This window comes from Balaenoptera physalus (genome assembly GCF_965194825.1).
Source record: "Balaenoptera physalus genome assembly, chromosome: 5".
Classification (NCBI taxonomy): domain Eukaryota; kingdom Metazoa; phylum Chordata; class Mammalia; order Artiodactyla; family Balaenopteridae; genus Balaenoptera; species Balaenoptera physalus.
The window spans coordinates 132444529-132461146 of NC_138884.1; the positions used below are offsets into that span (position 1 = coordinate 132444529).

General features: G+C 45.0%; 1 long non-coding RNA gene across 1 annotated transcript; it reads left to right on the forward strand.

Moving 5' to 3' along the window:
• Positions 1–8037: 8037 nt before the first annotated feature.
• On the forward strand, positions 8038–15967 carry LOC309661191. Its single transcript, XR_014263891.1, has 2 exons — positions 8038–8337; positions 8650–15967. It is a non-coding gene; the product is annotated as an uncharacterized lncRNA (long non-coding RNA).
• Positions 15968–16618: the final 651 nt, after the last annotated feature.

Below are 16618 nucleotides of genomic sequence, written 5' to 3' on the forward strand. Positions count from 1 at the left end.
GAAGCAGGGCGTGCACGTTCCCTTGATTCTCGAAAGACAGCACTGCTAGCAGGTGTCGCAGGGGCGCTATCTGCTCCATCAGCAAGACGCGCTCGCAGCCCCTGGCGTCTGGCAGCCCCGCGAAGCCCATGGCGCCCTGATTCACGTGGAGCTGACGGGAGAGGACAAGTGAGAAGTGCCTGTGCCTTGCTCAAGGGCAGAAAGGTGTTAATAGGAAGAGGGAAGAGGGACTAAGGTAGAAAGGGTAGTAGCAAGGATGGAATAAGGAATTATTAAGTCATCATTGTTGGGAGCCTTCAAGGACTCCAAAGGCAACCCTCTACCTTTGCTGGCCTCTACAACTGCGGTCCCCAACCTTTTCGGCACTAGGGACCAGTTTCATGGAAGACAGTTTTTCCACCGTAAGGGGTTGGGGGTGGGAGACGGTCCAGGCGGTAATGCCAGCGGCAGATGAAGCTTCGCTCGCTGGCCCCCGCTCACCTCCTGCCGTGCAGCCCGGTTCCTAACGGGCCGGACTGGTACTGGTCCGCAGCCGGAGGCTTGGGGACCCCTGCTCTACAGCGAGCCTGAAGAGGGGCTGTCTTTTCTCAGTACAAGTTCGCCCCACGATGGGGAGTTTAGTACACAGTGTTACTAACAGCAATTGACGTTGATTGAGCGCCTACTGCGTGCCGTGCTGGGCCACCAGCTCTGCTGTGCTGCGCGTGCGCGGCGTTTGCAGAGGCCGTGACGTGAGTGGTGGCTCCCGACCGTGTGCAGTGATGCACGCTGCGCGCTGGGGTCGTCAAGTTCACGGGCGCCACCCAGCCCGGCAGGCACGTGTGACTGGCGCGAGGGCTGGGAGCTAAACCCCAAAGAAAAGCCTCCCTAAAGCGGAAATCTGACCCCTTGACACCCACTATCTCTGCGCTTCCACCGGGCGGCCCTACACACACACACACACACAGACACACACACACCACACACACACACCACACACACACACCCCTACACCACACACACACACCACACACACACAGACACACACACACACCACACACACACACCCCTACACCACACACAGACACACACACAGACACACAGAGACACACAGAGACACACACAGACACACACACACAGACACACACCACACATACCACAGACACACACACACCCCTACACCACACACACACACACACACCACACACACACCCCTACACCACACACACACACACCCCACACACACACACCCCTACACCACACACACACACAGACACACACACACAGACACACACCACACACACCACAGACACACACACCCCTACACCACACACACACACACACACACCACACAGACACACACACACCCCTACACCACACACACACAGACACACACACACACCTACACACACACCACACACACACAGACACACACACCACACACACACACCACACACACACACCCCTACACCACACACACACAGACACAAACACAGACACACAGAGACACACACAGACACACACACAGACACACACAGACACACACCACAGACACACACACACCCCTACACCACAGACACACACACCTACACCACACACACACACCACACACACACCACAGACACACACACACCCCTACACCACACACACCACACACACACACCTACACCACACACACACAGACACACAGACGCACAGACACACACCCACAGACACGCAGACACACACACAGACACACACACCTACACCACACACACACACACACCCCCCACACACACACACACCCCACACACACACACCCCTGCCTGTCTCGCTCATTCTTGAACTTCTCCAGATCCTTCAGTGGCTCTCCCTTGGTCTTGGACCTAAGGCCAGACTCCGCCCCACGGTTGTCCCCAAGGCCAGCGTGACTTACCCCGCCCACCTCCCCGTTTCTGGCCTGAGCGGCCGTCTTCCGCGCTTGCTTCCCTGAGGCCACACTACTCTACTCTAGGGTCCAAACACACCACACTCTTTGCCGCCCAGAGCCTTTGCATTCTTGGGTCCTCTCCCTAGCGTGCTCTCAACCTCTCTCTTCACGTGCTAGTTCCTGTTTCTTTAGGTCTCAACTTAGTATCACATTCCCAGAGGGGCTTTCTCTGACCACCATACCTAGGGCATTTTCTGTCTCCTATGTTCTTTTCTATCTCATTTTCTTGTTTATTTTCTTCCCAGGATTTTAAAGCTCATGTGAGCTTTAAAAACAAATCATCTGCTTACCTGTTTTTATCATTCTCCTCCCCAAATGTAAACTCAGGAAGACAAACACTGTGGCATCTTGCTTACCATTGAATCCCCACTTTACCCATAGGAAGCATTCTATGAATATTTATTGAGTGAACGAATGAACGAATGAACGAATGCGTGAATGCCCTCTAAGCATTTGTAGACAGTTTTCTCTCATGAGTCTGTTCTTTTCCTGGACAAAATGTGCTCAGTTATTTCAGGTATTCATGGTACTCCCTGGGCACAGAGTAATTTTTCCAAGTTGTCCTTAAAGTACAACACTCTGGGTATGATTGAACTTGCACAGGATACAGTGGGATTGTCCCCTCCCGTTTCTATCCATGCTGGAGCCCAAGAGGTAGCTTCTGTTAGGGGAGGTAGTTGAATGAGCTAGCTAACTACCCTCACTGAGTACACAGTCACTTCAGATGTTGCCAGGTTCCTGCTCCATGGGGCACTAGTTAATAGTTAGTAACCAGCTGTTTTCACCACCCACCCCCACCCCCCACCAAAGCCATGATCTGTAGTTCTTGCCAGTTCAGGGGTGTAAATACTCCCGCCATGGCTGACTTCAGGCCACCAGAGCGAGGCCGCTGGATGTGGATTTGGGGAGAGCTGCTGACTCTCAAAGAGCCGGTGGTCGCACACTGCCCCTCCTCCAGCTCCTGCCCCTCCCCCCCAGCTGCCATGTTCATTGAGAAACATCACCTAAGAGAACCCATGCATCTGCCTCTTGCAAGCTCTGTGTTCCTCCATAAAGCCAGAGTTCTTTAAAGTCCAGACATAAAGGCAACTGGAAGGGAAGGCAGGAACGTATTAAATCTCTTTCAGGTCTGCTGCTTGCATCTCATTAGGCCTTTGGGCACATGGACACATGCCTATTTTCATGGCTTCCCTAAAACACGTTGACTTATTAAAATTCCTTGTTTTCTTTTTCTGACCAAAACTGGTGGGCAAAAGAGAAGTAGTTCTTCTGTTGTTGTTTTGGTTTCTTTTACTTCACGACATTCATTTCTTCCCCCACCGCCTCAACTCTCGCAACAGGTGGTATGATTTTAAAAGACATCCTTCAGCATCAAGCTCTTCAGTGAATGTGCGGATGTGAGGTGTTCCCACAGAGGGCTGTGATGTCATTCGAATGCCAGGTTGTGTGTGTGTGTGTGTGTGTGTGTGTGTTTTGAGAATATGCTGCAGAACTGTAATTTATTTATCATGTTTTTATTTGGGTCAGTGGGAAAGGACTGGCAATTAGTTATTTTGGCAAAGGTTCAGTTATGCCTGAAAAAGGAACACAGACTTAAAATGTTATATAATCACTCTTAAACCACCTCTGGGAAGTTCTCCAAGCCCTGTGTGTCAGTCTGCAATGTGCATGTCTGGACACAACCTCTACAGGAATTCCTATTTTATGAAGCAGGGTGGAGAAGTGCTGTGAGACAGAGCTGAGTGTAATTGTGAGGTTGGCTTGTTAGGGGAGAGCTAAGAGGAAGGGCTTAGCCTATCTTGAGATCCACCACATTCATCGTTAGGCAACGCTGGGGCACAGACTGTCTTCCCGAGCACTGGACTCTATACTGTAAAATGATTTTACTTCAGAATTGAATTATGTCTATGGGTGATTTTTCATTTTTGTGTGGTGAACTTCTTAGTTAAGTGTAGATGCCTACAGAAAAGTATGCAGATCATAAATATACAACTCTAGGGATGATTACGAGGGGAATATAGCCATGGAACCACTCCCTGGGGCAAGAAATTAACATGATCAGAAGCTCTCACCTCCTCACCTAGGTGCCACCTCCCCAGAGGTGACCGCTAACACCTCTTTGGAAAAGTTTTCATTTCACTTTTCTGATTCGAAATCAAAGTTTTGATTTTTTTCCCAATAATTGTCTAGAAAGACTCTAACTTACTTGTGATTTTCAACTAGAGATTGGGAGCTGTGGAGCGTGTGTTGGGGGCATCACTGAGTCAGATGTTGAAATCTGTGCAGAGGTCAGGGCCACCCCGAGAGCAAGCAGGGGTCTGGGTGGACATTTTTTGCTAGGACCCCATCTATATAAACAATCTAACTGAAGAGTATACTACAAAATTAATGGTGCCATGAGAGGTGTAGTGATTTATCATGAAGATTTATAATAATGGTTAAGAAGAAGAACTTAAGTGTTCGCTTAGTGTCCAGTCGGCGCTCCTGGAGGGTCTTCGTTAGTACTGTCCAGGCACCATCTCTTCCTCTTCAGGTCCAGGAAATATCTCTTCCTGTTCTTTGTTGTCAAATGCCTTGTTTCTGGCTCATTTCACATCCCCCATCACGAGAAAGGATAGCAATGCTGTTATTACTCACAAATTGCCGTGGTTCTTCCCAACCATGAACTAATATAACTCTTCTTGCCTGTTCCTAATTCCACTTATTTCATTCTGGCCATGTCGTTACTTGTGATTCTGCATCATCCAGTGTGCCATCCATGAATACTGGCTTCCAGTGATGCTCTAGTTTCTGTGCTTTGCTGATGACGTCCATGAATGCAGTTCTTACCCCAAGTGTGCAAGAAATTGTGAATGATGGTTTGTTTTCTGGTCATGTTGAATTTACCACTGGGAATTTTACAGCCTTCATATACAACAACTCGTCTTCCAATCATGCTTTTTTGTTTTGTTTTGGTTAGTCTCTCCTCTAATGCCTTTCCTTCTTCCTTTCTCAGTCCTTAAAGAACAACTTCAAAGAACATCTTAAGCTGCTTTTCCCCCCCACAAAACACTTATTATTTAACATACCATATACTTGTACTTCACTTCTTTATCCTGTTCATCGTCTGTCTCACTCTATACAATGTAAGCTTCATGATGGCAGGGACTTTTTACTGTTTTGTTCACTGCTCTAGTCCCAGGGTCTAGAAAAATACCTGGCACAGAGTAAGCACTCAATACATGTTTGAATTAATACATAAAATTCCACCTACAATACATACTTGAATTAATACAATTTCACTCAGTCTATGAAGTTCTCCTTCATGCTACGATCTTTTTTTTTTTTTTTTTTTTTGCAAATCTAAACATCTGGTCTGTTTAGCACCCAATCAGGCTGTAATTGTTTCATGTGTTCTATTTTGTTTCTCTGAGTTGTAGGATTATTTGTATATGTTTGTCTGTATATATCCAACTTCCTTTCCTCCCTACCTGTTCTAGAAATATACCTGCCACTGTATTCCACCTGACTGCACAGAGGTGGACATGAGGCTCAGTATGGGTCAGTTGTAGAATCCCATCCCCCTGGCCATAGAGAATGGTCAAGGGATGGTTGCCAGTTACAATGTGTGGATAGTTTTTCCCCACACCGCCAAGCAATTCTTGGACGACGGCTGAGTGTCCTACAATTCAACTCAATTCTGATACTGTCTACCTGGAGATAATATCAGATTCCAGAGGTTAAGAGCTCAGTCCTACAAGACCACCCCCTCAGCTGTTTCATACACCAATCATAGGTCCAAGTTGTCACCTGTGCTTCTAACTAGTGAGCTATAGACTGGAGGTTTTCACGACCTCCTCCTCAGCTTGGATGAATTTACTAGAGCAGCTCACAGAGCTCAGAGAAACATTTTAATTGCTAGATTACTGGTTTATTATAAAAGGATATAACTCAGGAACATCCAGATGGAAGAGATGCGTAAGGCAAGGGAAAAGGGAGAGCTTCCATGCTCTCTCCATAAATCTTCACCAACCTGGAAGCTCTCCAAACCCTCTCCTTTTGGGTTTTTATGGAGTCTTCATTACAGAGGCATGATCAATTAAGTCATGGGCCATTGGTGATTGAGTCAATTTCCAGCCCCTTTCCTCTCCTAGGAGGTCAGGGGATGGGACTGAAAGTTCCAACCCTCTTAATCACGTGGTTGGTTCCCCTGGCAACCAGCCCCCATCCTTAAATACTTTCCAAAATTCATCTCATTAACATAAGTTCAGGTGTGGTTGAAAGGACTTGTTATGAAAATCAAGACACCTTTATCACTATTATCACTTAAGAAATTCCAAGGGTTTTAGGAGCTCTGTGCCAGAAATGAAAGGACTACCAAATACATATTTCTTGTTATAAATCACAACATCACACACCCCATTCCATCAGACTCCACAGAGGTGGACACGGGGCCCAGGCTGGATCGGTGGTAGAACCCCATTCCCCTGGCCACAGAGAATGGTCAAGGGATGGGTGTAAGACTTACGCAGGGAGAGTTGGAGACCTTCCCACGACTTCACTATTCAGGCTCTTGTGAGCTTTTCCTTCAATTCCACTAGCTACCCTTCCAAGAAATTCCCTTTTCTGGCTTGAATTAGGTTTCTGTCATGTGCAAATTGAAGACCCTGTCTTGTATATTTCTTATATTTTTCAACTTGCAGGCCAATACATGCATTTGGTTGTATATAGACGTCTACTATATTCTAAATTACAGGTAATTCAATACAATATCTTTCTCCCCTTGTTATACTAGCAGTGAATTACTACAATGAAAAAGTGTATCTAATACCTGGTTATGTGGTCCAGCATAATCTATGAGAAACGTAAGATAATAGCAATGGCAGTAATGATGGAAGAAAAAAATAAATGCAAAAGGCTACTTTTAAGTATATTGTAGACTGTACTTTTTATGGTTCCATTTTCCAGATGGAAGAATTTGAACTTAAAAAAAGCAAGTATAAGGTCTGGCTTTGTAGGTGCTTGTTGCAGCTTTCTGAGTTCTATAATACTGTCGGACCTGGGTGAATTCTGGTTCAGCTTTTTAACAGCTTGGCTAAGTTACTTACCACCAATATTCTCATTTTTCTCATCCATATAAATGAAGATGACAACCACTTATTTTTCAGGATTGTTCAAGGATTTTTTTTGGAGGTAAACTATATACCTGATTTAGCCTAATTTCCCTAGGAAGCAGAGCTTGAGGCAGAAGCTTATGTGCTAACACTTTCATGGGGGATGCAATCCCAGGGAAACACGTATGAGGGTTAAACGGCAGAGAGGCCAGGAAGGAGAGAGACAAACCTGCCGGTGCGTTATCAGGAGGCCACAACTTTGAACCAAGCGTAGCTGTTGCTTATTCTCATGATTCTGCTTCCCAAGAGTCTGCAACTCTTGGTACAGTCCGTCTGGGTAGAGGAAGGGAGAAAAAATTATGTGTTGGTTCCCACTCCCAGTGGTCAAAGTTTGCCCACAGGGTGTCTGCTCCCGACACTTCCTGGGTGCATGACCCGCCCCCTCTGGCAGCTGACACAGGAGGCTCCGTAGCGTGAGCCCCAGAAAGTCACCGGCACCTCCACCTGCCTATCCGCGCCCTGCAGCCTGGTGGGCCAGCCAGGTGAGCTGTGCAAACGGGTGCACCGAGCGGGTTCCATCCCACCAGAAAGGCAGCAACAAGCCCCTCCTACCAGCTTTCTAGGCTGGGCCCAGGGTGGTGAGCAAGCCTCGCCTGGCAGCTTGTGCTGTTTTTGCTTTTTGTTTTTGCCCTGACACAGGGCATGTATGATCTTAGTTCCCCCACCAGGAATGGAACCCACACCCCCTGCTTTGGGAGAGCAGTCTTAACCACTGGACCACCAGGGAAGCCCGTGAAAGATGCTTCATGGTGTTAATGTCCTTCCTTCCTTAGGCGGCTCAGACGTACTCTGGGGTGTCTGTAGCTCTGACATTATTAAAATGAAATTCTATTAAGAACAAACAATGCAAGATGGCTTAAGTTGACTACAGTGGACTTAGCCTTAATATTTGTGAAGATGAGTGAAACAATATTAGGGAAGACCTCAGCATTCCTAGTTGGTGGTAGGTGAGCCATCCATTTGGAGAATATGCATATTGTTGACAACACACTTGCCAAAACTCGTCTTTTCTAAATACCACCACCACCAATGATGTCCAAGATTTCATACCTATCTGGGGGAAAAAAGTCTCAGTTTCTTAGACATTTGGCTCCTTGGGGTGGGTCCTGAGGCATCGATGACTTTCTAATTTCTATAATGGTCTGGGGGCTTTTTACTTCTTTTCCCTATTGAAATCTCTGCCAGAGGTGGGTGATTTTCAAGAACGGACTCCAGGAAAGTTTGGAAAGGAGGCTAGTTTGATCCTGGTTTTTTTTTTTTTTTTTTAATTTATTGATTTATTTATTTATGGCTGTGTTGGGTCTTCGTTTCTGTGCGAGGGCTTTCTCTAGTTGTGGCGAGCGGGGGCCACTCTTCATCGCGGTGCGCGGGCCTCTCACTATCGCGGCCTCTCTTGTTGCAGAGCACAGGCTCCAGACGCGCAGGCTCAGTAGTTGTGGCTCACGGGCCCAGCTGCCCCGCGGCATGTGGGATCTTCCCAGACCAGGGCTCGAACCCGTGTCCCCTGCATTGGCAGGCAGATTCTCAATCACTGTGCCACCAGGGAAGCCCAACCCTGGCTTTTAAAACACCTAGAGTTTAAAGACAACCTTAGGAACCTGATAAAGGGACATGGCAACAACAGGACCTATGAACTAGGTGACCCCACAAGATGTCTTTAACATGAAGTAGGCAATTTCTCACGTAGACCTTTAATCTCCCCAAATTCCACACAAGTTTCCCCAAATCTGGCCAAGTAATATGAGTAGTAGTATGAGTTACCAGCTTTTTCCTTAACTTGGGATTATTCGTAGTAGTTCTAAAACCTGCCTCAATGTGTGACTTTCCTTGCTAAAGGAAGAAAAACAGGACTTAAAAGTTCCGACTGCCTGACATTTTCTACTTTAAAAACATTACATGAATTAGGAAGATAATGGTACATGGCTCATGGTAAACAAACATCAAACACATATCTTAATCATTCTGTACAGAAGTCAGGAAATTATATGAATCTCTGTAAAGGAATTATCTAGAAAGGGAAAATAAAGTGTATCCAGAAGACAAATTTGAAGGTTTTTTTTTTTCAAATTATCAATTTGTATAACTTCAAACAACCACATCAATCAGAATCAGTCAGAATATAGATAAAAGAACATTTAGGTATCTTGAGATCCACCCCTGTCCCACCAAACTATGTTTTAGTTAATGAAGTATTTATTTATGAAACTCTCCATTAACTTTTTGCAGTCCCATCCTATTTTGAATGATTAGAATCATAACCCATCACTCCTATAAGCAACATCACTAAAATCTATCGAGTGCTACCTGTGTATCATGCATTCTGCTTGATGACGTGGCAAACAAGACGTGTAAGTTATCCTTGCCTTAATGGAATTCTTGATCTAGTTACAGGAGTGGGTATAATGTGAAAATTCCGTGTTTTATGAAGCCGTAGGGGGCTAGCTTGGAACAGGGAAGGAATTCCTCTAGATGAGGTAACCTGACATATCTCCTCCTAGAGACAGGTCGCGGTGGCCAACACAGAATGGTGGCAGAAAGTTACTCAGAGCTATTAAAAAAAATTCTCATATAGGGTTATTATTTTTAGTAATATATAGCTATATATATTACCCCCAGAAGAATATAAGTAGCTTACAATGTTGCATAAAATATCAAAAGCACATACATTTGGAGTGAAAGAAGAAAAATAAGATAGGGCCCAAATTGGAACGAGGAATTAAGTGAAAGCAAAAATGTATATTTGATGATGTCCTAGATGGGTGACAATATTGAACTTAAGCTTCCTATTAGTTATTATGCAAAAGGGAAATCCAAGCAGTTCTGCCTGGATTCACAATGTACCTGTGCTTAATACCTACCAAGGGCTTAGAAGTGGAACTGTTCTTGAGAGGAAGATCAAAGAGGAGTTTCTTCTCTGGTAGCTGCTGAAGGCAGTGAGTGAGGTCATGAGTAATGCCCTCTAGAAGACATTGTTAGAGTCGACACAAAAGTGAATTTTCGCGCTTCCCTGGTGGCACAGTGGTTAGGAATCCGCCTGCCAGTGCAGGGGACACGGGTTCGAGCCCTGGTCCGGGAAGATCCCACGTGCCGCGGAGCAACTAAGCCCGTGAGCCACAACTGCTGACCCCACGTGACACAACTACTGAAGTCCACACGCCTAGAGCCTGTGCTCTGCAACAAGAGAAGCCACCGCTTGCTGTAACTAGAGAAAGCCCGCACGCAGCAGCGAAGATCCCATGCAGCCAAATAAATAAATTAAGAAAATATATATATCATATATTAAAAAAGTGAGTTTTCTAGGGCTGTTTTCTACATTACCCTCTCTCTTTTTTTTTTTTTTTTATAAATTTCGTTTATTCATTTATTTTTGGCTGCGATGGGTCTTCGTTGCTGTGCATGGGCTTTCTCTAGTTGTGGTGAGCGGGGGCTACTCTTTGTTACGGTGTGAGGGCTTCTCATTGCGATAGCTTCTCTTGTTGCAGAGCACGGGCTCTAGGCACACAGGCTTCAGTAGTTGTCATACACGGGCTCAGTAGTTGTGGCTCACAGGCTCTAGAGCACAGGCTCAGTAGTTGTGGTGCACAGGCATAGTTGCTCCACGGCATGTGGGATCCTCCTGGACCAGGGCTCAAACCCGTGTCCCCTGCATTGGCAGGAGGATTCTTAACCACTGCGCCACCAGGGAAGCCCCTGCCCTCTCTTAATACATGTCCAGGATACCCCACAAAACCTTTAGGAAGGAGTTAGTTCTACAGGCGTATGGATGTCGAGGAGGGGAGCAGAGTGGAGAGGTGAGGGAGATGGCATCCCAGGTACACACACAAGATTCCACACACCTGGCTTAGCCTGGGCTGATTTTTAACTAGTTTTCTAGAGCCTTGTGATTCAGCATGTGGCCCTCGGACTAGCAGCGTCAGCATCCCCCGGAGCCCGCTGGAAATGCCAGATCTCAGGCCCCACCCCAGGCCTATTGAAGTAGAATCTTCATTTTAACAAGGTTCCCAGGTGATTTGTAGGCACAATAATGTTTGAAAGTCACTGCTCCAGAGGATGGAATGTACATGTTCTCGGAGTATTGTTTTTCCTACCTAAGCTTTCAATAAGTAAAACTTTAGCTCGTTCACCATTGCGTCTTGTGTCTAGTTCTCTACCTGGTGTATATTAGGCCCTCCCTAAATGTACATTGAGTTGCTAATTATTTGACCAATATAGTTGTCGTTTGGGAAAGTTTTAAGGCAAATGTAATTAAATACACTTTGTCCTGGCTATTAAAAATAAATTAGAATCAAGATGGTCCCTACCTCCTAACCCAGGACTGTTTGCAAAGATGTCCTCCTTGCCTTCTACCTCTTTTTGTAACCTGCATGCACTGACATGGAAAAGGGTCCCAGAAGCCATCAGTGTGTCAGAACACAGGTGACAAAAAGATCCAGGGGAAGGAAAGGACCCCAAACTCTCCTTGAGGGCCACTCCCTCCACCTCCAACTCTATGGAACTCCTCACCTCTTGCTTAACCCACTTTATTTAATAAACTCAAGTGTCTGTTGTGAATATGCCCAAGGCTGAAATGAGCTCTGCTCTCCAAGCCTGTTGAATTCCAGAACTTGGGAAGCAAAAAAGAGATGCAAAACTCCCCCAGCTCTTTTCCTGGTCTCTCCTACATGTTTGTGGTTCTGTGGGCATCTCTCTCTCAGGGTGTCACCCACATACCTTGGAAGCACCAGCTCACTTGTCCATCATCTCTATTTGGCCCTGAGCTGGATCAATATTAACTAAGTGATGGATGAATATGTCTTCACCTTAATCCATAAAATCACCCATGACATCTTAAGCTTCTGTAAAGTTAGAAACTGTCCCTCTGATTTTATTTTAAATTATACACGTGAAAGTTTTTATGTCACTGGGCAGGAAACCAGGAGAGGGGACCAGAGGCTAGAGGGCTGTTTATCACAAAGAAGTTTATCATTAAGGATTACAAGGGTGAAGCCAGACTTGACATTTTTACCAAGACCAGTGTTTCCACCTTAATAATTATAAGCCAGCTTTGATTTAATATAAATGTTTCAGTTATAACTGAAACTCAGTATGAAATTTAAGCATTTAAACAGAACTTTCCGACTACCATAAAAGTCATTGTTATAATCTTAAAAGCAAGACTTGTGTCTTTTTCATCTTTGTATTCCTAACATCTAGGACAGTGTTTAGAACATAGTAAACACACAATAAATATTTATGGAGTGAATGGATAAATGGGTAAACTCCTTCAGTGAAGGATCTGGGCTAGAAGACAGGCTGTCTCCTTAGGGACACTGAGCTCTACAGCCTCTGGTCCCACCAAAAATTGTGAATGGAAATCAACAGAGACTCAAGAAACCAAAGGTATTACAAACCATTTTTAACGTAACTCATGTGAGACTCATCAAAGTGATAATCGGAAATTATCAAAAGGTAAATGAAGTTTTAGCAAGTTACAGTGATTTATGCGTTCACATTCCTGACTACGAGAAGTTCTGAAATAGATTTTATATGGCTGCAGGGTGTACACTTTATAACTGCAGTTAGCTGGAGCACGTGTGGCTTGGGAATTCTGACCTCTCTCTACAGTTGTACTTGGAAGAGTTGGGTGCACGCCTCGAAGACATACATACCTAAAGGGGTATTTAGAATACCACTTTCATGGGGCTGAGAGTCATAGCATCTCTGGTAACTTGGTGTTGCCCACCTTTATAGCACAACATGAAAGTAACTTGGAGGAGAACTCGGGAACTCTGATAGTTTCTGGAAAATTAAGGAGTATCTTTTGCAAATAGGCCACTGAAGGCCAGAGTGGAAGCTCAGCAGGGCTAGGATGGATTTGTGTGCCTTCTGAGCGTGGTCAGTGACAGAGGCAGACACCTGACAAAGGGACAGCTTCTTTGCCCAGAAATCCTAAGGGACGTGATTCCCCAGGGTGGTGGAAAGCAGAAAACACAGAAGAGTTGCAGGAAGCAGAGAGGATGGAGTTGAAAGGAGGCCCTGTTTAATCAGCATCACGCAAAGAGAACAGTCTTTGGTAAATGTTAGGGAGAGAGATGGGGAGAGACTTTGCTGACTGGTATAATCTCCACACAGCTGCACGGCTCAGGAAGAACTCCCAGGACTTCTCATAAAATGCCAAACCAAGAAAGGCATCTAGAAGCAGCAAAAGTGGACCCAAAGGTCATAAGAGCTGAGTGTGAACCCTGAGGCCACAGAGAAACCCAGCAGAAGACAGGGCCAGAGCTTGCCTCACCCAGGGAGACACTTGGTGGAGCGTCTCCTCCATGTTAGGACTGAAAGTTCCCGAAGCTCCTGTTTGAACTAAGCGTTTCCCCCAGCCTGTGAGAGGCACTCGGAGCACGAAGCAACTTTGACTGTTGTTGCACAAGATCGAAGATGGTGAGTTTTCTTCTCTTTGAATAAAACCACCCTTTGCCCCATGGTAAACATTGTGCTTGCAAGTGGGGAATGAGTGCCAGGCACTTACTGTGATCTTCAGGGAGACAACTTCACTGGTTGCTCACAAGGGCCAGAGCCAGCAAATTGCCCCATCCTTGCAAAGGGACCTGGACCCACAGAGGCTTTTTTCCCCCCATTTTTTAATTGATACATTTTTTAAAGTTTTTATTTTATATTGGGGTATAGTTGATTTACAATGTTGTGTTAGTTTCAGGTGTATAGCAAAGCGATTCAATTATACATATACATCTATTCTTTTCCAGATTCTTTTCCCATTTAGGTTATTATAGAATATTGAGTAGAGTTCCCTGTGCTATACGGTAGGTCCTTGTTGATTATCTCTTTTATATACACTAGCTGCAGAGGCATTTTTGTGCAGTACTTTTAGTAGTAGGATCAACGTCTTTGAAATTGCTGGCATGACTGTGGTACATTGACATAAATCTCATCTCCTTCTCTACGTGTCTGAGTCACACACCAGCGGCTCGTGGGTCACACTGTCTTCTTTGGCATGCATAGTATTTTGCAAAATGAAATGAATCTTCAACATTCAAAAATCAAGGGGCTTCATGTTCAGAACCTTGATGTCCATTTTTTTCTGCAAAACTTGGAAGAGCTGCCCACACTGGGCCCTGGCTTCCGCATGGGGGCATTTGGCTGGAGCCAAGGAGCAGCTGCTTCCTGTAGAAGGGGCCGCAGTTTTCATTTTTTTGAGGGGGGTGGGGGAGCGCACTTTTCAATTCAGCACAAGGCCCACCCTCCGGATTCGGTACCTGACCTTGAGGCTGAGGGGGGCCACCATTGATCAGAGTGTTTGTGTTGTTTTTCCTAGAGCAGAAAATTTCTTGGTGCCCACACCTTTATGAAAAGAGAAGAAATAAAAGCAAACTGATAGAACCATGTGTTTCTTACCCCAAACCCCCTTCACCCTTATACAACACCTGCCTGGGCCTCCATAATGTAGCCTAAGATGTCCTCAGGATATTTTTCCCATTCAATATTTTTAGTATTAGTACCAGCATTCTCTAGTCTTTTCTCCTTACACCTGCCTCCTCCCACCCAGGAAGAATGCCTAATTTTTTTTTTTGGATTGATTTTTATTTCTTTTTTTTTTGGCTCTGTTGGGTCTTCGTTGCTGCGCATGGGCTTTCTCTACCTGCAGCGAGCGGGGGCTACTCTTCGTTGTGGTGCGCGGGCTTCTCATTGTGGTGGCTTCTCTTGTTGCGGAGCATGGGCTCTAGGCGTGTGGGATTCAGTATGTGGCATGCAGGCTCAGTAGTTGTGGCTCGCGGGCTCTAGAGCACAGGCTCAGTAGTTGTGGCGTACGGGCTTAGCTGCTCTGCAGTAGGTGGGATCTTCCCAGACCAGGGCTCGAACCTGTGTCCCCTGCACTGGCAGGTGGATTCTTTTTTTTTTTTTTAAACATCTTTATTGAAGTATAATTGCTTTACAATGGTGTGTTAGTTTCTGCTTTATAACAAAGTGAATCAGTTATACATATACATATGTTCCCATATCTCTTCCCTCTTGCATCTCCCTCCCTCCCACCCTCCCCATCCCACCCCTCTAGGTGGTCACAAAGCACCGAGCTGATCTCCCTGTGCTATGCAGCTGCTTCCCACTAGCTATCTATTTTACATTTGGTAGTGTATATATGTCCATGACACTCTCTCACCCTGTCACATCTCACCCCTCCCCCTCCCCATATCCTCAAGTCCATTCTCTAGTAGGTCTGTGTCTTTATTCCCGTCTTGCCACTAGGTTCTTCATGGCCTTTTTTTTTTTCCCCTTAGATTCCATATATATGTGTTAGCATACTGTATTTGTTTTTCTCTTTCTGACTTACTTCACTCTGTATGACAGACTCTAACTCCATCCACCTCATTACAAATACCTCCATTTCATTTCTTTTTATGGCTGAGTAATATTCCATTGTATATATGTGCCACATCTTCTTTATCCTTTCATCTGTTGATGGACACTTAGGTTGCTTCTATGTCCTGGCTATTGTAAATAGAGCTGCAATGAACATTTTGGTACATGGCTCTTTTTGAACTATGGTTTTCTCAGGGTCTATGCCCAGTAGTGGGATTGCTGGGTCATATGGTAGTTCTATTTGTAGTTTTTTAAGGAACCTCCATACTGTTCTCCATAGTGGCTGTATCAATTTACATTCCCACCAACAGTGCAAGAGTGTTCCCTTTTCTCCACACCCTCTCCAGCATTTATTGTTTCTAGATTTTTTGATGATGGCCATTCTGACCGGTGTGAGATGATATCTCATTGTAGTTTTGATTTGCATTTCTCTAATGATTAATGATGTTGAGCATTCTTTCATGTGTCTGTTGGCAATCTGTATATCTTCTTTGGAGAAATGTCTATTTAGGTCTTCTGCCCATTTTTGGATTGGGTTGTTCGTTTTTTTGTTATTGAGCTGCATGAACTGCTTGTAAATCTTGGAGATTAATCCTTTGTCAGTTGCTTCATTTGCAAATATTTTCTCCCATTCTGATGGTTGTCTTTTGGTCTTGTTTATGGTTTCCTTTCCATGCAAAAGCTTTAAGTTTCATTAGGTCCCATTTGTTTATTTGTGTTTTTATTTCCATTTCTCTAGGAGCTGGGTCAAAAAGAATCTTGCTGTGATTTATGTCATAGAGTGTTCTGCCTATGTTTTCCTCTAGGAGTTTGATAGTGTCTGGCCTTACAATTAGGTCTTTAATCCATTTTGAGTTTATTTTTGTGTATGGTGTCAGGGAGTGTTCTAATTTCATACTTTTACATGTATCTGTCCAATTTTCCCAGCACCACTTATTGAAGAGGCTGTCTTTTCTCCACTGTATATGCTTGCCTCCTTTATCAAAGATAAGGTGACCATATGTCCGTGGGTTTATCTCTGGGCTTTCTATCCTGTTCCATTGATCTATATTTCTGTTTTTGTGCCAGTACCAAACTGTCTTGATTACTGAAGCTTTGTAATATAGTCTGAAGTCAGGGAGCCTGATTCCCCCAGCTCCATTTTTCGTTCTCAAGATTGCTTTGG